This window comes from Rhinatrema bivittatum, chromosome 8, assembly GCF_901001135.1.
Source record: "Rhinatrema bivittatum chromosome 8, aRhiBiv1.1, whole genome shotgun sequence".
NCBI lineage: Eukaryota > Metazoa > Chordata > Amphibia > Gymnophiona > Rhinatrematidae > Rhinatrema > Rhinatrema bivittatum.
The window spans coordinates 26,309,903-26,333,526 of NC_042622.1; the positions used below are offsets into that span (position 1 = coordinate 26,309,903).

Genomic DNA, 23,624 nt, shown 5'->3' on the forward strand with positions numbered 1-23,624 from the left:
GTGCAATTAGGACAATGACAGGAAGAAAAACAATTCAAAACTGCGACTCATAGGAAGAAAGATATGGGCACAATCAGAAATCATTTACATGATGACAAAAGTGTGCATCTTTGGCCGGTTACAGTCTTCTAGAAAGATACAGCTAGATTCTTGATGGATTTCTCTAAAAATTATGCTACTAAGAAGACAAATACTTGTGATTTCAACGCAATGTGTACAAGTAGATCTCTGCTATCTAAGAGCCACCGCTCTGATGGGAAGATGTGTCTATGGGATTGTGACACGTCAGACATTGAAATTTCTCTCAGTGAGGAGACAGTAACTTTGAGGTCCATATTCAAAAGATTTTTCTGGGTAGTTGTTCAGGCTTATCTAGTTCCTTTTTACATAGTTATAGTTATTGTTCCCTGTAAAGGCATTGCCAAAAAGTTCCAAGTTACTTGTAAACCGATACGATGTGCAAACGGTTGTCGGTATATAAAAAAAAATTCTAAATAAATAAATAAATAAAAAGATCTCCTCCTCGCTCTCTGTTTAAACTTTATTTGAGTAATTCAACAGCTTCATAAAATTTAGCCAGATGAACAAGATGTGGTGATGGGGCATTCCAGGGCTGGGGCTTAATGGCAGCCGGTTAGTGCTGATATAAGGTGCTGAGCAGACAAAATGATTCAGGTGAGTCTCATCGTGCTGGAGGGCTGTTCTAAAGTTAGCTGGATAACTCTACACATAGGTGTCTTTGATTTTAGCTGGGTATATTCAGCAGAACGCGCCTCGGGTTATGTTCGGCAGAATATCCAAACAATCTTTACCCAGATGACTTTCTTGTGTCCTGGCTTACTGAATACGGGCCTTTATGTATTCAGGGCCCGATCCATCAAGATGTTTTACTGTGACAGAACAGGAGAGGAACCTTCATACAGTCCTGCTTCTTGGTTTTCTAAGTCGTGCCTTCATCCCGTGGTTTCCATTTCCCTAAGAAATGATACAAAACCAGGACTAATTCAGCATGCATGAGGATTATTTGGAAACAAAATGGGAAATTTTAACAAAATTATCCTTTTCAGTTTGAAAACAAAATAAAAAACAAACAAAATGTTGTTCTTTTTTCATTCATTTCATTTTCAAAATAAGTCAGTCCCAACTCTAGACCCGGGACCCCATGCTTTTGGCCAGCTCCACCCACCCCGTTACCCCATCCACAGGTCTTCAGGAGTAGGAGTCATCCCCAGTTGCTTCTGCCCCCCACTCCACTTCTGATTTTCAAAATGGCACCTGCCAACCGGAGTCATTGAGAATTTTTGACTCTTGGAAAAATGGCTACTTGGTCAACAAGCATCACTTTCTTATATGGCAAAAATTCACAATTTGGGAAAACAGGACTGGTGAAGCAGGTGTAATTGAGGATTGCTTCTGCCCTTGAAGATCATCAATAGAGTAAAAGGGGGGGGGGGGGGGGGAAGGGTCCATAGGGGACTGCCCATGACTCAGAGGAAAGATTATTTTCAACTTTGCAGGAAGGGGGACAGACCCTCCATTTTTTTACATTTTACTTTTTGGGGTTTTTTCATTTTTTATTTGTTGTTTATTTCATTTTTAATAAACAAAACAAAATCAAATAAACAGCAAACTAAATTTAAAAAACAATGTTCAGTGCAAACCCCTAGTAATTGATGGCCTAGTAAAGCCATGTGTTTGTCCATATTCTCAAATCAACTGATTTTTCCTACAGCTAGCAAAATGCTAAATGTGAAGTAAGCAGGCAGAAAGCTGATGATGCCTCTTCTTATGCATCCGAGCATATTGTTATCTTGTCCAGTTGCTTTATTGGCTATCCTGAGGTGATCTGAAATGATTACACCTAGATCTCTGTTTTGGCAATTTCCAATTCATGACCTCTTAATTGATAGGTGACAAATGGATTTTTGCATCCCAAATGCAGGATTTTACGCTTTTTCCCATTAAAGCCCATTTTCCAAAGGTTTGACCAGTCCTCCAGTTTTTTCAAGACCCCTATCTTTTTCCTCACATCTTCTGACATGTATTGTCCACTCTGTTAAACATTTTAGTGTATCATAGGGATGTGCACACAAAACATTTTCATTTCATTTTGGAAGAAAAAGCTATATTGGTTCAGTTCACTTATTCTTTTCAGCTTCTTTTTTTGACACTTTTTTCATATTGTATCATTTGCTTCAGTAGTTTATGTGTATAAATGCCATTTTATGTGCATAAAATCAGATTTTCTGCTCACAAAAAAATTATACAATGTTACAAAAACCACGCCCTATAGGGCAACACGATGCTATTACAAATGTTCACGTTTTTCACAAAAACATTATAAGCATAAACAATTACCCAAATGAATGAAAAATAAATGCACATCCCTATCAGGTATATTTTCCCCGAAGTTCCTCAGCAATGTCACTAATACAAAGCACCAACCCCAGTGCGCAGTCCTGGGGAACCCCCGCTGGTTACTTTTCCTCTATTCAGGTGCTCTCCGTGCATCACCACTTTCCTCACCCAGTTTACATACAACACTCTGGCCTACTCCCGTGCCATCCAGCTTGTTTCATCAGTCTTCAATATGAAGCAGTATCAAAAGCCCTCCTGAAATTCAGATAGGCAGCATTGCTCTGATCCATCACCTTTATCACCTTATTAAAGAACTCAAACGGGTTTGTCTGGCAGGATCTTCTTTTTGTGGAACCATGTTCCCTAGTGTCCTATAAATTACTTGTTTCAAGGTGCTGCACTATCCTTTTTTTTAGCATTTCCATAGTTCTGCCCCTTACTGACATTAGACTTTCGGGTCTGGGGTTCCCCACCAAGTGTCCTGGGATGTACACCATTGGGTCCCATGGCCTTATCCACTTGTGTTTTCATAAGTACCTCCTCTTGTATATTTTATTTATTTAAAAACTCTTTTATACCGTCGTTAAGTTAGATAACCATCACAACCGTTTACAGCAAGGCATGATAATGAAAATATGAGTGGTATAGATTACAAATTAAACATGTGCCATCATAGTATGGTAACAATTTAATACAAAAAACTATGGGGCGGATTTTGAAAGGCCCGCGCGCCGGCTCGCTTATTTTGCATAGGCCGCCGGCGCGCATAAAGCCCCGGGATGCGCGTAAGTCCCGGGGCTTTCAAAAAGGGGCGGGAGGGGGCGTGTCCGGGGGCGTTCCCGAAATGACGCGGCGTTTCAGGGGCGTGCCGCGGCGTATCGGGGGTGGGCCCGGGGGCGGGACCGGGGGCGTGGTGCCAGCCCGGGGGCGTGGTCGAGGCCTCCGGACCAGCCCCCGGGACCGGAAGATGGAGCGGGGCTGCCGGCCGACGCGCGCAAAGTTATGCCTGCTTTCAGCAGGCGTAACTTTGCCGACAAAGGTAGGGGGGGTTTAGATAGGGCCGGGGGGATGGGTTAGGTAGGGGAAGGGAGGGGAAGGTGGGGGGAGGGCGAAGAATAGTTCCCTCCGAGGCCGCTCCGAAATGGGAGCGGCCTCGGAGGTAACAGGCAGGCCGCGCTGGGCTCTGCGCGCGCAGGTTGCACAAATGTGCACCCCCTTGCGCGCGCCGACCCCGGATTTTATAAGATACGCGTGGCTACACGCGTATCTTATAAAATCCAGCGTACTTTTGTTCACGCCTGGTGCGTGAACAAAAATACGCGATCGCGTAATTTTTAAAGATCTACCCCTATGTGTGTAAGTTAAGCTTGTCTGTTGGGAACATATTAGGCAGTTTGAATTTAACATTAATATGCATTTGTAGGTTACAAGTAACAAGTTCTAGTTTGGTGCGTCCTTATCAATCAACTGGATTTTTCCTTCTCTTTATCTTTATAAAAAGCTTGTTTAAAGAGCCAGGTTTTCAGATTGGTTTTGAATATTTTGAAATTTCTATGCAGCCTTATTTCGAGTGGCATGGTGTTCCTTAGCACGGGGCCTGCCAGTGATAGTGCTCTATCCCTTACTTGCATGAGGCGTGCTGTTTTGACAGAGGGGACAGTTAGTACAGCTTTATTAGCAGATCTCAGGTTTCTTTGCAGGACATGTACGCGCAGTGCAGTGTTAAGCCAGTCAGCTTTTTCATCGTGGATTAGTTTGTGAATTATGCATAAAGCCTTATATTGAATTCTTTGTTCAATTGGAAGCCAGTGTAATTCGATGAGTGTTCCTGTAATGTGGTCATTCTTTTTTTTGCCAGTCAAAATTCTAGCAGCCGAGTTTTGTAGTATTTGCAGAGGCCGAATTGTAGATTGTGGTAGACCTAAAAGTAGGGAGTTGCAGTAGTCTGTGCTTGCGAATATCATTGCCTGCAGAACTGTGCGGAAATTGTTTAGTGTTAGAAGAGGTTTTAGTCTTCTCAGGATCATTAGTTTCACGTATCCTTCTTTTATTTTCAATGAGATGTGTTGTTTCATGTTTAGTTCAGGGTCAATTATTACTCCTAGATTCCGTACTTTTGTTGCTAGTTCAACAGTTTGGGTATTTTTGATTGTGAGTGTTGGTTGAACGTGATGTATGTTTTTATGTTCAAGGTGTAAGAATTCCGTTTTGTCGATGTTTATTACCAGTTCCATTTGATTTAAGAGCTGTTTGATAATTTCAAGATACATATTGGCAAGTTTCATTGTTTCTTCAATGGTGTTCACAATGGGTAGCAGTAGCTGTATATCGTCTGCGTATATGTATGATTCCAAGTCCCGCTAGTAGGTGATATACCAGGAGGAGATAAATGTTAAAGCATGTTGCCGACAGGGCTGATCCCTGTGGGACACCGGTTAGCAGTGTGACTTTGAGAGTGTATTTTTGATTTGTGCTTGAAAACATCTATTGTTTAGGTATGACTCAAACCATTTTATTGTTTTATTAGTGAGACCTATTTCTTTCAGTCTATTGAGTAGTATTTTGTGATTTATCGTGTCGAATGCTGCGGAGAGATCTAATAGAACTAGAATGTAGTATTAGAATGGAACTGGTAATATTCAAGTTTATAATCATTTTATATTTATCAAGGCTATTTCCCACCATAAATCTCTCGCTTTCCTCTTCTTCTGTAAACACCAAGCTAAGGTAATTTTTTAAGATATCTGTTTTTACTAGCCCTTCTCTTCAAAAATCCCATTTTCATCTTATCTATTCCTTCTTTAGTTTTTCCCCTCTATAGTTCTTCTTTTCCCCTCTGTAGTTCTTCTTTCTTAAGACAGTGGAACTGAAAATTCATGCCTGCAATGAGCTTAAGGCCAAATTTTCAAAGCGCTGTGCGCATACAATCGCCAGGTTACATGCGGTTGTAATGCCGACGCGCGCACATGTTATTTTGCATAGCCGGAAGTTGTGCATGCATGTATACTCGCGCTCACAAACACACGCATGTCAAAAAGAAGCATGTCAGGGGCGGACACGGGACACACGCGTTGACGTATTTTATAAGGTCCATGCGCTTACGAGATGGCGCATTCAGGCAAACACGTGCATATATTTGCTACTGCATGTATATGCGAGCCAGTTTTGCTCGAGTGTTTTCTGACAGTTTGCCTCCTTGCTCTGCGTCACTGGATGCAGAGCAGGGCAGAAGGTGATTTTTTTGGACTTACTGGTGTAAACTGGGAAAGTGACAGATAATAACACATGGCTAGCAGGTTTAAGGCAGGGAGTAAGATTTTCATGTATACACTGGTGCTTTAGGTATAACATAGGGATGAGACAGAAACAGGAGACGAGAAATCAGTGTTGTACCTACAGCTATTGAGGGGAATATTCATAGTTGGTGTATCTTTTCAACATTATTCTTACAATAGCTGCATGGTACTCAGTAGAGATGTGAATCGTGTGATCGATCGTCTTAACGATCGATTTTGGCTGGGGGGGGGAGGGAATCAAATCGACGCGGTTTTGTTTTTTTAAATATCGTGTAAATCATAAATCAGGGGAGGGCAGGAAAACCGGCACACTAAAACAACCCTAAAACCCACCCTGACCCTTTAAAATAAATCCCCCACCCTCCCGAACCCCCCCAAAATGTCTTAAATTACCTGGGGTCCAGTGGAGGCTCCCGGTGTGATCTTCCACTCTCGGTCCATGGGTGCGTTGATAGAAATGGCGCCGGCGCTACCTTTGCCCTGTTATATGACAGGGCAAAGGTAGCGCCGGCGCCATTTTGGTTCCTGTCCCCGAATTCACGAGCGTAGGAGATCACTCCCGGACCCCCGCTGGACCCCCAGGGACTTTTGGCCAGCTTGGGGGGCCTCCTGACCCCCACAAGACTTGCCAAAAGTCCAGCGGGGGTCCGGGAACGACCTCCTGCACTCGAATCGTGTTGCCGTATTGCAAAATGGCCATATGGCCGGCGCCATTTTGCAAAATGGCGCCGGCCGTACGGCAACACGATTCGAGTGCAGGAGGTCGTTCCCGGACCCCCGCTGGACTTTTGGCAAGTCTTGTGGGGGTCAGGAGGCCCCCAAGCTGGCCAAAAGTCCCTGGGGGTCCAGCGGGGGTCCGGGAGCGATCTCCTACACTCGTGAATTTGGGGGACAGGAACAGGCGCTACCTTTGCCCTGTCATATGACAGGGCAAAGGTAGCGCCGGCGCCATTTCTATCAATGCACCCGTGGACCGAGAGTGGAAGATCACACCGGGACCCTCCACTGGACCCCAGGTAATTTAAGACATTTTGGGGGGGTTCGGGAGGGTGGGGGATTTATTTTAAAGGGTCGGGGTGGGTTTTAGGGTTGTTTTAGTGTGCCGGTTTTCCCGCCCTCCCCCTTCCCCTCCCCTTCCCCCGATTTACGATTTTTGACGATAAATCGGGGGAATTCCTATTATATATCACCTCTAACGATTTTTGACGATTTAAAATATATCGGACAATATTTTAAATCGTCAAAAAACGATTCACATCCCTAGTACTCAGATCAATACGGCTCAGAAGAGAAAGAGAGAGGAGGAGAAGAAGAATGCAGAGGAGGAGGTACCCCTTGCACAGAGTTTACAGGACTCGGACACAGTTTCTGGATCTGTCTGAGGAGGAAGTAATGCGCAGGTTCAGATTTAATAAGGAAACCATACAGTACCTATGGCAACTGTTAGAGCAAGAACTACAATCTACCACCCAAAGGGGCATGTCAAGGTCACTACCGCCCTGGCCTTTTTTGATACTGGCACCTTCCAAACCCCTCTAGGGATCACATATGGAATCACTCAGTCTGCCACCTCTAGATGTCTAGAGCAGGTCCTGGCTGCCTTGCTCAGGAAAACGCAACACTTTAAATCCTTCCCTTTCAAAAGACAGGAGCAACACCAAATAGTGATTGATTTCTATCAAATCGCATGCTTCCCCTCAGTCTTGGGAGCTATCAATTGCACTCACATCCCCATAAGGGTACCGGGAGGAGACAAGGCCACGTACCGCAACTGCAAGGGATTCCACTCCCTAAATATTCAAGTGCTCTGCAACACCAAGGGCATCATCATGAATCTGATGCCCCGCTTTCCAGGATCCACTCACGATGCCTACATTCTATCATTTTCGAGCAAGGACATATCCCTGGGAGATGGCTTCTAGATATACCCATTTCCCTGCTTACTTTTGTCTCCCTTATATTTAGGGTGCCACTGCAGGACTCCTTTAAACTAACCTTGTGAGCTGTGCCACTATAAAACCCAGAAGGTATATGTAGCCCAGATTTTATGTGTCTTCTTCTCCTACAGGTGACAGAGGCTATCCACTGAAAACCTGGCTCATGATCCCCATTGCCACCCCTGGAACTGCAGCTGAGTGTCACTACAGCAAGGCTCACCGTAAGACCCGGGCTGTCACAGAGAGAACCTTTGGTTTACTTAAAACATGCTTCTGCTGCCTGGACAGATCTGGGGGATGCCTTCTTTACAGCCCCCCTAAAGTGTGAGATCTTTCTAGCCTGCTCTCTGCTACATAACCTTGCACTAAACAGACACATGGCTTCTCCGGAGAAGGGCTGTCAAGAGAATGAGGAGGAGGAGGAGGAAGAGCATCTGGCTCAGAATGAATTGCAGGAAATACATCGCTTGAGTCAAAGGCAGGCTATACAGCAAAGGAGCACTCTCATTCAAAGACATTTCAGAAGGTGCATTTATTTACAAAAAAAGGTTTTTTTAATGTGCTCTTTCTCCCCTCCCCAAAAACGTTAAGAAAACCACACGAACTTTCGTTAGTTTTCTTATCGTTTGGTCATTGCTCCCAAAACGCAACGAAATAGGAAATATCGTCTCTATTTCCTATTTCGGCGCAAACGAATGCACATCCCTAGTTTGTATCTCCTGTTTTGTTTTATGTGCCTGTTCTCTCTAAAAGAATCCATGCCAGATGTTAGATTTCAAACATGTCTTTTCTGCTCCCCTCCCATCCCTTTGTGAGGTCAATACTCTATCAATGAGAACTAGCCAGTGAAATTTCCACATCACCTGAATCTCTTCCCACTACACTAGCTCTGTTAAATAGCTTCTAGCAAGACTGCATTCTACAGCTTTGCAAGTTGAAGCCTTTTGAGAGGTTGAGGGGGACCTGCATTACATACCAGCTACAACAGAGCCTATGTTCAAGGCTGGGTGCTGCCTGAAGCTCTATAACAGTTACAAAGTTAGATAAATTATTTGGCTTTTCCTGTCCTAAAGAATATGAGCATGTGGATGGGTGTACAAGCTTAAAGTTATGGATGTGAAAGAATGGTAAATTGATAGGTAGCTATGAGTACTCTGTTTGTATGATATAGTATGTATGTGCTATGACTTTTAAAGAGTCTTAAAAAACAGACTACTCATAGCTACCTATCAGTTTACATTCTTTCACATCCATAACTTTAAGCTTTATTTTTGCTTAAGGCTGCCCCCTAGATATTTCTTCATAGTCTGTGTACACTAGATGAGGTACAGGAGTACTGCAGACCAGGCATTCTGTCTAACAGTGGAAAAAGGTATAGGGCTGATAAGTACAATGGTGTCCTGTCCCTCAAAACCCCTCCTTCTCGTTGCTGTGCAGATAAAAAAACCCCCATCTCTAGCACACTCCATAATTATATGTGTGTACCCAGTTCCCCTTTCACCCTGTGTCAATAATGATCCCTAGGAACAGAGAAGGGCAACCAAAATGATAAAGGGGATGGAACAACTCCCCTATGAGGAAAGACTAAAGAGGTTAGGGCTGTTCAGCTTGGAGAAGAGACAGCTGAGGGGGGATATGATAGAGGTCTTTAAGATCATGAGAGGTCTTGAACAGGTTCATGTGAATCAGTTATTTACTCTTTCGGATAATAGAAAGACTAGGGGGCACTCCATGAAGTTAGCATGGGGCACATTTAAAACTAATCGGAGAAAATTATTTTTCACTGAATGCACAATTAAACTCTGGAATTTGTTGCCAGAGGATGTGGTTAGTGCAGTTAGTATAGCTGTGTTTAAAAAAGGATTGGATAAGTTCTTGGAGGAGAAGTCCATTACCTGCTAGTAATTAAGATGACTTAGAAAATAGCCACTGCTATTACTAGCATCAGTAGCATGGGACAGACTTAGTTTTTGGGTACTTGCCAGGTACTTGTTACCTGGAATGGCCACTGTTGGGTTTGATGGGCTTGATGGACCCTTGGTCTGACCCAGTATGGCAATTTCTTATGTTCTTATCCCCCTACCCTCTGTGAGACTTTAATCTTTCCTCTCTCAGCCATATTACAGTAAACATGGCTTACAAAAGAAAAACTTTGGTACACAACCCTGAGCTTTGCTGAAATAATGAAAAGAAGATTGCACTGGTAATATATGTAATTTTTTTTCTAAATGTGGTGAATGTCCATGTAGTAGCAGATTGCAGCTGTACGTGGAGATGGTGATGGTGCTGCAGAACTTCATTCTGACGCTGATGCTGCTGATGCCGCCTCAGCTCCTTGGCTTGGCAGATTGGCTGTTCCTCCTTGACTGTTGGAAGATTTGGTGAAGGTAAAAAAAAAAGAAAAACCTGATCTCATAATAAATATCTACAATCGTAAAACTGCAACTCTCATTTTTGTTTTGCAGGGGAATTTTCCTAAGTAGTCCCTCCCTTTCCCCCCTCCCCCTCTTCCCCTTCCCCCATCTTTCCCTTCTCCCTCTTTCCCTCTCCATTCCCTCCCCTCTCTCCCTTCATCCCTTTCCCTTCTCCCCTCTTTCCCTCCCCTTCTGTCCCTACATGTACAATAAACACACCATTTAAAATGTTAAACTTTTGACTTTGAATAAAATATGTACAATATTTACAATATGTACAAATATAAACAAAAAAAAGGTTGTGGAGAGGAGCACTAGGGACAAAAAAGATGTACAAAAAACTCCCCAGGGAGTTAGGGAGGCAGGGATGAGGGAGGATGCTCAGGACCGTGGCATGTGATTTCCCTGCCCCCAGCAGACTGTATGACCCTGAGAATCACATCCATGGTCCTTGGAAGGCAGGCATAGCCCTCAGCTCCTCTTGCAGCCCCCCTCACGTAAGTTCTAAATTGGCCCCTAGTTAGAAGTTCATCAGCCTCTGGACTGCTCACGTGGGGGAGGCCCAGAGGAAAGGCTGGCCCCTTTGTTTCCCCACATTCCTAACTCCCCGGGCAAAACAGGGAGGAGGCCCTACTTGTGGAGGCCCAAAATCACAGAACATATAGAAAGGCATGGTTTAATGGAACAAACTCAGCATGGCTTTACCCAGGGCAAGTCTTGCCTCACAAATCTGCTTCACTTTTTTGAGGGAGTTAATAAACATGTGGATAAAGGTGAACCGGTAGATATATTATACTTGGATTTTCAGAAGGCATTTGACAAAGTTTCTCATGAGAGGCTTCTAGGAAAAGTAAAAAGTCATGGGATAGGTGGCGATGTCCTTTCGTGGATTGCAAACTGGCTAAAAGACAGGAAACAGAGAGTAGGATTAAATGGGCAATTTTCTCAGTGGAAGGGAGTGGACAGTGGAGTGCCTCAGGGATCTGTATTGGGACCCTTACTTTTCAATATATTTATAAATGATCTGGAAAGAAATACGATGAGTGAGATAATCAAATTTGCAGATGACACAAAATTGTTCAGAGTAGTTAAATCACAAGCAGATTGTGATAAATTGCAGGAAGACCTTGTGAGACTGGAAAATTGGGCATCCAAATGGCAGATGAAATTTAATGTGGATAAGTGCAAGGTGATGCATATAGGGAAAAATAACCCATGCTATAATTACACAATGTTGGGTTCCATATTAGGTGCTACAACCCAAGAAAGAGATCTAGGTGTCATAGTGGATAACACATTGAAATCGTCGGTACAGTGTGCTGCGGCAGTCAAAAAAGCAAACAGAATGTTGGGAATTATTAGAAAGGGAATGGTGAATAAAACGGAAAATGTCATAATGCCTCTGTATCGCTCCATGGTGAGACCGCTCCTTGAATACTGTGTACAATTCTGGTTGCCGCATCTCAAAAAAGATATAATTGCGATGGAGAAGGTACAGAGAAGGGCTACCAAAATGATAAGGAGAATGGAACAACTCCCCTATGAGGAAAGACTAAAGAGGTTAGGACTTTTCAGCTTGGAGAAGAGACGACTGAGGGGGGATATGATAGAGGTGTTTAAAATCATGAGAGGTCTAGAACGGGTAGATGGGAATCGGTTATTTACTCTTTCGGATAGTAGAAAGACTAGGGGGCACTCCATGAAGTTAGAATGGGGCACATTTAAAACTAATCGGAGAAAGTTCTTTTTTACTCAACGCACAATTAAACTCTGGAATTTGTTGCCAGAGAATGTGGTTAGTGCAGTTAGTATAGCTGTGTTTAAAAAAGGATTGGATAGGTTCTTGGAGGAGAAGTCCATTACCTGCTATTAAGTTCACTTAGGGAATAGCCACTGCCATTAGCAATGGTTACATGGAATAGACTTAGTTTTTGGGTACTTGCCAGGTTCTTATGGCCTGGATTGGCCACTGTTGGAAACAGGATGCTGGGCTTGATGGACCCTTGGTCTGACCCAGTATGGCATTTTCTTATGTTCTTATGTTGTGGGGGAATAGGAAGAGGCCCGGGCTGCGCCTCTTCGGCTGGACGTGGCTCCATCTCCTGATGTTCCATGACTGGGGGGCGGGGAGAGAATCTGGCTATCCCCCCCCCCCCCCCCACTCCTTCACAGCAGCTGCTATTGGTGCGGGGGCTGGGCCTGGTCCTTCGTCTTCTTAGTCAGGTTCTAGAGCATGTTAAAACAAAAGCAGGGGTCACAATGAAGTGTACATAAATGAATCTATGTAAGAACATTGCCCATGAGCCACCAGGCCCAGTCCGCTCTGCACGCAGCCGCTCTAGCCACCTCCTCTTCTTGAAGCACAGCCACCGGGCCTTCTTCATCAGGTCCTCTATCTATAGGAAGGAAATAGGAAGACCACGAACGAACGTGCTCTATAGGTGCTAATGGGACCCAACACCCGCCATAACGCCCTCATGCTTTTTGATGAATGAACCTGATGGTTTGGAAAGAGGATCTGGCACAGAAATAGAGCCTAAGGAAAAGATTTTTTTAAAAATTGCCTTTTCCTTGTTATCTAGCAATTGAAAGGTTTCAGATTTCAGGGTTCAGGCTCCACTACACTATTTCTCAGCCCCACGCATATATAATTCTGTGCTCAATTGTTCTTTTATTACAATGAGTGTCTAAATAGCTTGGGAAGCAAACTGTGTGCATCTAAACTTTTCTTCCACTTTGATCTCAGCTTAAGATACGATGCATTATGACATTTTATAATAAAAAAAAAGACTTGGTAATAAAGAAGAGTGCAAAAGCTGATGGTCTGGTTATTACACAGATAGTTTCAGTAAAGGTTGCCTTGTCATGGGCTGTTTAATCTATAATGTTTATTGATCTGACAGGTCCGCTACCAGCCTAGTAATCGTGAACCTTTATTTAACAATTTGCAATGAAGTGTACTGACTCCAGTATCTGTGGTTATTTCTGGTGTGAGTCTGTTATGTTTTAAGAGCATCTTTTATATATATATATATATATATATATATATATATATATATATATATATATATATATATATATACATATATATATATATATATATGTTTTACCAGGAGGTCTCTTCCTCCTGCTTTGGCAGTGGGTTGCATTACAATTGTGTCCCCATTGGGTTCAGGTGACATGGGGTTACTCCTCTCCCATCCCCAACCCTAGTACCTGCCTTTTGTACCGGTTCTCAGTATCTGCCAAAAGCCCAAGAAGGGAAGGTTCTAGACTCATAATTCAGACTTTACACTTCGGTCTTAGCCGAGAGGCAGACTAGGACTGTTTAAAAGCACATGTCAGATGGAAGTCTTAAAGGGATGATATTGTTCTAGTTACTTCTGGATTACTAAAGGCACTGTTGGCTGACAAAATGACTTCTTGCTTACCAGCCCTTGGCAAAAGTTGTACTTAAAATTGGAAGTAAGGCAAGCATTATTGTCATTGTTTCACCCCTTCTATTGCCCTCTTCTCCCCACCACCTGATACCCCTCTATCTCTTCTCCCTCATTACCTGCCATCAACCATCTCCATTACCCCTGGGAATGGGAAAAGGTGACAGACAGACAGGCATTTTCTTGGCTCCGACTTTGTTTAAGAGGAGTCATAATTTTTGTCTAAACCATACAGAGATTAATATTCAAAGGGGTTTGTGTGGCTAAGATCTGAATTTAACCAGACAAACTTGAGTCTTCAGTTCCCTGCCCCACTGAATAGATACACTTTAGTCCCAGGTAAGTCATTATCCAGGTAAAAGTTATAGAGATTAAAAAAAAAAAAAAATGAGGTGGTGCTGGGACATTCTCAACGGGGAGCATTAATATCCCACACAAACCCAATAAAGTAATCTGGGTAAATCGGATCATGCCAGACGGCTCTCCTAAAAATACCCGATAACCTGGTCCGGGCATGTTCAGCAGAGCGTGTAGCCAGTTATGTTCTGCTGAATATTTGAGTAAAGTTATGCGGGTAACTTTGCTTGGATAACTTTCTCGCTCCCCTGCTTACTGAAAATATCGACCTCACTTTGCTTAATAAGAGAACAAAGCACCTTGATTATGAAAGCAAGGACTGTCCACCTGCCCACCTCCGTTGTAACATTTTGCTATAACTAGGAGCAACAGTGGATTGGAGAATATGGCCTTGAGGCAGTAGCTCTAGATGGCTCCAGGTCATCAAATACTCCACATTATTTCATTTTGTTTTGCTATTGTTTCTTCTTTTCTTCAGTTCGTTTTTTTGTTGTTGTTGTTTTGTTTTGTTTTCATTTGGTTTCATTTAGACAAAACCAAAATGAAAAAAAAAAAATGGATCTGGGCCCCCACCAGTAAAACTTTAAAAAGATAGCTCCCCCCTTCCCCTTTCGGCCCATCCCCTCCGGGGCCCCCCTTCCCCCGCCCTCACCCTGTGCCATACCTCGCGCTAATATTTAGGGCAGGGGCAATACCCATTCACTCCTGCTCCACCAGTCTTGTTTTTTCAAAATTGCATCAGCCTCAGGTCAGCAGGCGCCATTTTTGAAAAAAAGGATTGGCAGGGCCTGCAGGAACATGTAAGGATCCAGAGCTTAGTTCTCCAGAAGAAAGCCTGCTATTTGGAATTCTATTCGGATCCTTAACATGAAAATGTTAAGGACAGATTCCATAGCAGTGAACAACTGTTGCGGCAGTTTCTGCAACCAGAAAATTACAAAAAAAAAAACCCTGTAGCCTTTGTACATTCAGGGGTGGATTTTAAAAGCCTTGCTCGCGTAAATCCACCCGGATTTATGCGAGCAGGGCCTTGCGCGCCGGCGCGCCTATTTTCCATAGGCCTGCCGGCGCGCACAGAGCCCAGGGACTCGCATAAGTCCCGGGGTTTTTTGTCGGGGCGGGGCCGATCGACGCGGCGTTTTGGGGGCGGGACGTGGCGTTTCGTTGGCGGGCCCGGGGGCGTGGTTTCGGCCCGGGGCGGTCCGGGGGCGTGGCCGTGCCCTCCGGAACCACCTCCGGGTTGCGTCTCGGCGCGCCAGCAGCCCGCTGGCGCGCGGGGATTTACTTCTCCCTCCGGGAGGCGTAAATCCCCGGACAAAGGTATGGGGGTTTAGATAGGGCTGGGGGGGTGGGTTAGGTAGAGGAAGGGAGGGGAAGGTGAGGGGAGGGCGAAAGAGAGTTCCCTCCGAGGCCGCTCCGATTTCGGAGCGGCCTCGGAGGGAACTCTCATACATTACATGTATGAGGTCTTTTAAAATGTATTTTCCACCTTTTGAGACATTTCAAAGCGGATTACATTCAGATATCGTCGGTATTTCCCTATCCCCAGAGGGCTGACAATCTAAGGAGGTCATTTACGAAACTGATTTGGGCGTTTACCATGCAGTAAACGCCTAATGCAGCAATAATGCATGGTATTAGTAATGAGCTAATTAATTTTATGAGAATGAAATTATCAGGCTTGCCTCAAAAATCGCAAACCATGTTATTTCCTTGAAAGTTAGCTACAACTCGGGAGTTTTAGCTAACTTTCCTGAGAAGCATCAGGACACTAACTTGCATCCTGATGCATCTGGGTTGTCTCTCAAAGGGCCATAGTGGCCCCACAACCCCCCCCCCCCCACACACACACACACACATTCACCAATGTGTGTAAATCCTGCCTCCCCCGGGGCTGTCATGAGACCCTCACCACCTCTAAGAGGGGGCCCTCATGTCTATAATTAAAAAAAAAAAAAAAAGTATGTCATGTAGCAAAATCCTAACCTCCCCCCCCAGCAAAAGCAGTCCAGTACACTCCCCCCCCCCCTCCCACGATCCACCTTAGCCTACTCCCTCTCGGGCATACCTGGTGGTCTAATGGGACCCAGAGCACCCACTAGGCTCCAAGCCCAGTGGTCTTTGCCTTCAACATGGCAACAGCTGGCGTGATACAGATATGACCCTATCACATGATAGGGATATATCTTGTATCATGCTGGCTGATGTCATGTGATATAAGATCACACAACACCCACCTACACCAACCGTGTATTCCAGTACACAACTCTGTAAACAATTTAAAGAACGCAAGGTACTGGTATATACTGTTAAGCACCCTACCACCAGCAAAACGTTTGTTGGACCAAAAGACTTTCGGGACCTGTTCTTCGTGGATAAGTATTCCTGGTTATTAAATATTGACCATCTTTTCCTTCTGCTGGGATGCTGCATCAGTCTTGTTGAGACTATTTCTAAGATAAATTGATATTTAAAAAAATCTAATAAGACTATTTTTAAGAAAAATTGGTATTCAAAAATCTAACAAAAGGTATATGTGTTTATAATTAAAGTAATGTGACCCCTTATCACAGTCGAGTTTGTGTTTTAAAGGGTCGGGTGGGTTTAGGGGTTGTTTTTGTGTGCCATTTTTCCCGCCCTCCCCCAAAACGATAAGAGAACCCCACGAACAATTTCGTGGGGTTTTCCTATCGGTTTCGGGGAGCCCCCGATTTCTGACAAGTTTGAAAATATCATACGATATTTTCAATCGTCAGAAAAACGATTCACATCCCTATATACAATGTGTAGGTGGAGTGGAGAGAGAGAAAGAAAGCGAGCAAGTGAAGGTTAGACAAAGCGAGTAGATGCTCAGTGTGTGGTAATGAAGAAAGAAAATGCTGAGCAGTTGACCTGATGGAGCGAGAGAGAAGGTACTGGGTAAATGAGGATGGGGTGGAGAGACAGGATGTTGGCACTGTGGAAAGAGGGCAAAGAGATTAGAGTGATGCTGGCATGCTACTCTAGGAGTAGAGGGGAGAAAGAGGAGAATGCTATATGCGGGAGAAGAAGAGATGCTGGGCAGAAGGACAGAGAAAGTGGATGCTAGGCACCTTGGACACAGAAAGGGACATGCACCACAGAGATTGAGATGGTGTTGGGCCATAGCCAATGCTACCAAAGAAGGGAGCACCATGTTGAAACTACTGCTGCTAGTAGGTGGGAGAGATGTGATGGAGCTGCCATTAGTAGGTAGGATGGGAAGTAGGGGAGGCACAAGACCAAAGGTTCACCTAGGATGCCTAATACCCTTGCACCAGCCTTAGCCTTGACTCTGGATTGAGATGAACTTGAATCATATTTTATCACTAGTGTTTGCACCACAAGCCCTGAGTTCATTGCTAATGATGTTATGGCCCTGCAGGGGATTGGCATCTGAGCCATCACCCTGCTATCATTGGCAGGCTAAAATTATATCACCCTGCCTGGCATAAATGATTGTTTTGGATTGCATTGGTAAGGATAATTATCATTGGTGCATTGACACAAGGTTCTAAAGTGATCAAAGTTGCAGGCTGAGATCAGGGTTCAAGTTCTATTTCTCAAACTGATGCTGCTTGTGACCTCGGGCAAGTCACATCTCCCTCCATTACCTCCTTGGGTACAAACTTGGGGACTGATTTACTAAGGCTTTTCTCCCATTCTGTGTCTAGGGGGAAAAATGCTCAGTCAATGACGGCCTTGGATTTTAAGTCCTCTGGAACAGAGACAATTTGTAATTCACCTTGAACTTCAGTTTGGAAAGATGAGAAATTAAATCGGGCAAGTTTCCTATCTGAGTGGCCAGGCAGCAGGCCATGCTGATTCCTGGCACAAAGTCGTGCCAAAATGGTGATGGCTGCCACTGTGAAAGAGATAATAATGGTGATGGGTGGGTCTGGGATGCCCTCATTCAGTAGGAGTTGCTTCACATTGTACGCTTATAAGAAGAAAAGTCCTCGGGCTTCTGACCGGCTGCAAATATCCAAAAAATGTTCCATTCTAACGTTTGTAGTGTATAAGGTTCCTCTGCTACGTGGATAAAAGAATTGATCTCCGAGTGAATGTTTTAGGCAGGATCCTTGCACTTTTCCCAGCATAATTTTGTTACAGTTAGCGGAACAGTAGTGCCCTTTTCTTCCCACTGTTTAATTTTTCTGCCTGATCACTGAATCCTTTTAATTGCAAAGAATCCTCCATATCTTAAATGTATTTGATCTGGGATGCCTGGCAGGTCTTTGGGTTCTCTTCTGTGTTATAAATTCAAAGCTCCTGTTTCAAATGCTTTCATGGTGCTTTTGGTGGGCCTGCATGGGATAAATTAAGTCTGTTTTTTTCCCCCCTCTGATTGCCTTGTTGGATTTCTTTATAACTTCACTTTCTGCTCAATACTTCTCAAAGTACTGAGAGTTTAAAGAGGTACAATAAATCCCAGATCAGTTTTAATGACCACGGTAAGCCTGCTTGTAATATGTCAGTAAGCCGAGCCTATAAGCCAATGGGGAATAGGCCATTTCTGCCTTAGTAATTGCCTACACCGAAAGATTTATAATGTCATTATCTGAATCTACAAGAAATAACTCAGCCCTGAAATACCCTAAAAAAAAACCACAGATACAACAATTCTCTTAAAGGCTAGTCATTCATAAATGGTATATCAAACTATTTTCCTCAATATGTTTTATGTTCCAAATGAAATCCACTCAAATATAAATGTCTTTTTCTTAGCTATGATTTCTGTGCTCTCTGGTACTGGAGTTTATTGAGGAAAATGCTGGTGAAGCACACTGAAACCTCTATATTTGGGAATTAGAAAAGTTGACTTTATTTTTGAAATGTAATTTTATTGCAGCATTATTGAACCCTTTCCCCCCCAGGGAAGTGTTATCTGGATAAAGAAAACAAATCCCAGCACTTCTTTTCCTCATTTGCTATTTCTACCCCTCCCCCCCCCCCCCCCCCCCCCCCCCACCAAAGAAAATGACATTCTGCATATGCTGATGAATGCACCGCAGTGCTTGCCAACATTTTAGTGTCTCTTCCTCTGTCTTTAGCATTCTGGGATCAAAACATCATTTCCTAAAGAAAAAAAAAATCATGAAATGTGCCGTCCAATTTGCAGACTATTTAATCAAGTCCTGGTGTTGCAATTGGAGATTTCATCCTCTGATACTTTAATGTAATGTTAGATTTATACTTTGTCTAGACTAAATGTCCCTGGGACTGTGTATGGCACATAGGATGGGAACACAATTTCTTTGTGGGTTCTTAGTCCTGAAGTTCTAACGCTTCGGATATAACCTTTCAAACACCAGGGAACACTTGACCGTAGCCAAGCTTCCGCCTTTACAACAAAGCTTGCAGAGCAAAATCTCCGCTCCCTAGACAGGAGCATGCAACAAAACCTGGTCTGTGGGAGATGGCAGAAATCCAAAGTGCTCCAGCTCTTCCTGTTGACGACATTGCGTGCTCGATTTTTAGACAACAGACCCGCAGTTGAACAATCCCCTTGGAATTTCACACAGCTGCAGCGTTAGGCTGCCGTAAACGTTAGAATGCGGGAATCGGGTAGGAATATCTGTAGGTGCACATTTAAAGAGAAGCCGGCCATTGGGAAGGCAATGTTCAAAAACCATTTCTCGGAAAAATGCCCATTCTTTATGCTGATATTATATTAGAAGGAAGCATTCCGGGGCAGCAGGTAACTTACAGGTTGAGGGAGGAGAAATGGGCAGCAGAATGCATTTTCAAATCTACACGCATTATTTTCCAAGTAAAAAACACAAGGACAACAGGGAAAAGCAGGTGCGGATGTCTGCAAGTGCCTCGTGCCCACGGAAATGGTGAAAGTGAAAGTATGCACGAACATTTGCTTTGAAAATTGGTGCCCAGGCTGAGGGGTGAAACATCCCGGTGGACTTTGAAGCAATGCACAGTTTTGAAAATTGACCCTCCCATTATGTAGGACAACCTAAGTGAAATCTAATTAGCCAAATATTAGGCCACAGTGAGTGAATCTCATGTAGCCAAAAACCCTAGATTGGCCAATAAGCCAATCTAGGGTTTAAGACCCCAATTCACAAAATTCTCCAAGGTTAGGATCTAAAGAATATTCACTATCCTACAATGGATGCATGGAAATGTTCACAATCCTGTATTGGACGTTTGGTACACCTTCAATCATTATCTTCAAAGGGATAGCCGTGCTAGTCTGGTGTAGCAAAAAATGACAAGAGGTGCCACCCGACTCCTGTCATTTTTTGCTCCAATCATTCTGTATCACTTACATGGAAAGAGCAGTCAGTTTAAAAACTACATCAAGCAGTTTTCTTTACATGCACTTACATTTGTAGGCTCCGTCGCAAGCTCACTGAGCTCAGTTTACATTTACTTGGTGTTAGCTTGGAACAGAAGAGCAGGAATCTCTTGCACGATCCAGAGCAGAGGATCTCAGTCCAGTCGGTCTGGTTTTCAGGATGTCCACAATGAAAATGCATGAAATTGATTTGCATGCACTGCCTTCATTGTATTCAAGTTTAGCCCATACATATTGATTGTGGATAACCTGAAAAGCAGACTGGCTGGGAGTGTCCCAAAGATTAGGTGGAGAACCACTGGCTTTGACAGCATCTTCCTTAGTTCATTTACTATTTGTGTTAAGTGGAAAATGCCAGCTCCAGACTTGACTTATTACACAGATATTTTCTTTTCAACTTTATTTAAAACATGACATGATGCCTACTTTTTTTCTATGGTGCGCATATTGGACACATGATAACAGATAAGCAAAGGGACTGAAATAGCGCCATTTTGAAACATGACCAGAAGCACTAATAGTTAAGAATTCAATGCTAGCTAAGTCTTTCTGCATCTTTCAGAAACGTTCGCAGTTTAATTACCTTAAAAATATTTTAAAAATCTATGAAGTATAAAATGTAGCTCTAATCATCACTCACTTCATCTTGGATCAAAAAGGGGTGAGTGCACTGGTCTGGAGTTCCTACAGAACTGCCGTTAAGTCATTTAAATATCAATGGGGATGCCCCTTGCAGGCCTGCAGTCCTAATTGATATGTAGATTTCCTAATGGCAGTCTTTAATAACTTCCAATCAGTGCAGGAATCCTTTTTTGGAAAGATGCACAAATGGACAGCAGTCAGAACTGAAACCTTGACAGTTGGTTGTGCTGCTGAAAAGTTTCAAACTTGTGCTAATCCATGCAAATTCTTGGTCTGGAAATTTGCATATGGTTAGGACTACTAAGCCGTAGCGATGTGCCATGCACTTGAAATGAAGCAGGATATGTCAATGACGCCTGCCTATTTCTATGCATTTCATTTTAGTTATGAAACAAAAGGAAAACAAGCAACATTTTTTTGTTTTTCATTTCGTTGGGGGGAAGGGTTTTCATTTTCTTTTGGGGCAACATCTCCAGCCCAAAAAAAGCCATGCCATTTTTAAAAATTCCAAGCTGTCTGATTTTAACCTCCTCCTCCACCCCCCTCTCAGGATTTCTTGTACCTCCCACCAAACTTTGTTACTACCTCCCCTCCCCCCCAGCTTACCTGTGATATCCGGGGCACAAAGAGGGGTAGGAAACAATCCCAAATTGCTCTTGGCCTGCCATTTTGAAGTATGGATTTGGCGGCAGCCTGGGGTCAGCTGGTGCTATTTTGAAAGATGGAACTGGTGACTGAGGGATCACTCCTGCCCGCCTTCAGATCCCTGATATTGCAGGTAAACGGAGGGGTTTCTGTGGAGGCAGTGGCTGGATAAAGCCCAGGGGAGCTTTTTTCAAATTGGATGGCTTATTTTTAAAATGGCAGGCCATTTCTTGGGCTGGGGACGTTAACCTCAAAATGAAACAAAACAAAATGAACCCTGTCCCCCCACCCCCACCATCAAAACCGAAACCAAAAAACCCTCCCACCAATAAAACGAAATGAAAAAAAAAGAAAGCCCATGCAGACCCTACTAGCCAATAGGAAAGCAGGTTTCAAAATGCTCAATGACATCACAATGTTCTCTGGCCTATCTGAGATTTCATCCAAACTGAACTGAACTGATCTATAACCCTATAGGAAAAAGAAACAGGGATTCTAAGTACTGGGGGCACTGAGGGCACATGAAAAGTGTGAGCTGGGAAGGTCTGTGACAGAAATGTGAATGAAATTGGATGGAAACATGCCCAGCACAACTGGGTGTGCATACCGTGCAATTGCACAGGGCGGCGCACCTGGAGGAACGGTGGAAGAAGCAGCCCGCGAGGCCGTGAGTGGATCTGTCCCACCGGCGGCCGAGAAGAGGAAGAGGCCTGTGGAAACAGCCGGTAGATCGTATTCCACCGGCGACCCGGACGTACAGAAGGCCTGTGAGGCTGCCGGTGGACTCCATCTCACCAGCAGCTCAGAAGAGGAAGAGGACTCCGAGGCAGCCGGTCGACCCCATCCCATCGGCGGCCCAGAAGAAGAAGAGGCCCATGAGGCTGCTGGTGGACCCCATCTCACCAGCAGCCCAGAAGAAGAAGAGGCCTCCGAGGCAGCCGGTGGACCCCATCCCATTGGCGGCCGAACAAAGAAGAAGAAGCTCCTTCTCGGTGCTGGATTACGCTGATCGGCGTGATGCACGCGATCAGCATAGAGGAAGTGCTAGGCTCACATGGTTTGATTAGCACACGGGCCGGCACACGAAGAGCAGCAAAATGGCTCCCACTGGTATGTGTGTGGGTGTGTGAATGAATGAATGAGAGCCTGACCTGGGGGTGTGGTGTGTGTAAATGGGAGCCTGCCTGGTGTGAAGAAAATTTGTGCTGCCTCACTAATCCACGCCTTACTCAGGATGACTGAAAATAAAAAGTTTTCAGGTATGGAGAGCGGTGAATTTTCCATCCTTATTAGTTTTATTTATTGGATATCTGAGTCTGCCATTATGAAATAATGTATTGCTGTTTGGGAAAGTTTTAAAATTTTGTGTGAGCTCTTAATTATTGGATGTTATTCTGTTCCTTAGATCATTGGAAATTTTCTTTTTATAAGTATGGTTTTACTAATACGATTGATTTATATTCTTTGAAATTATTGTTTGATGAATGATTTATATGGACTGGTGATGTTTCTGTTTTTCCATTGCTGCATTGCATACAGAGTCTGGCTTGTTACGGTTTGCGGTTTGCGGGTTCAGTTTCTGCTTCTACTTTATAGTCTCTGAATGTATAGTTTATAGTCTCTGAATTTGGTGAGGGTGAGTCTGTTTTCTTCATATTTAATTGAGGTGGGGTATTCTGTGTTAAAAAAAAAAAAAGAGGAGGGGGACAGCACAGTAATTGTTCGCACAGGGCAGCAAAAATGCTAGCACTGGCCCAAAGGTTATCTGGGGGAAGGGGTGCACACATAGACAGACCTGAGGACCCTGTACAAAAGGAAGCCAAAATCACCAACAGCCAGCTGTCTCCATTCATGGCAATGCTTGCTACAGCTGACCAATCAATACTGAATTAAACATTTTAAAGCACAAGGATTGCTTCAGAAAGATATTTAACTAGTTGTTTACAATTACTGTGATAGAACCCTATATTACAAAAAAAAAAAACCCCACCCCACACTACCTGCATCCACTGATCCTACTTTGAGCCTACAAAAAAAATATTTCACGAGGTACGCATACATGCATCTGTCTCCCACTAACGTCTGCAGCTGTGCTTTCGGTATCCCCGATGGCAGATGTGACTGGCACAGTGAAGCAAGGTACGATTACCCCGAGGCAGAAGATGTGAAATCCGGAATCCGGGTCAGGTTAACAGAGCCATAAG

At 43.9% G+C, this 23,624-nt stretch overlaps 1 long non-coding RNA gene across 1 annotated transcript in view; it reads right to left on the reverse strand.

Annotated features, from left to right (window-relative positions):
- Window positions 1–567: 567 nt before the first annotated feature.
- Window positions 568–23,624, reverse strand: part of LOC115098330 — a 48,272-nt gene continuing 25,215 nt past the window's right edge. The window contains exon 3 of the long non-coding RNA XR_003858471.1: window positions 568–975. This is a non-coding gene — a long non-coding RNA (uncharacterized LOC115098330). The remainder of the gene's footprint in view (window positions 976–23,624) is intronic.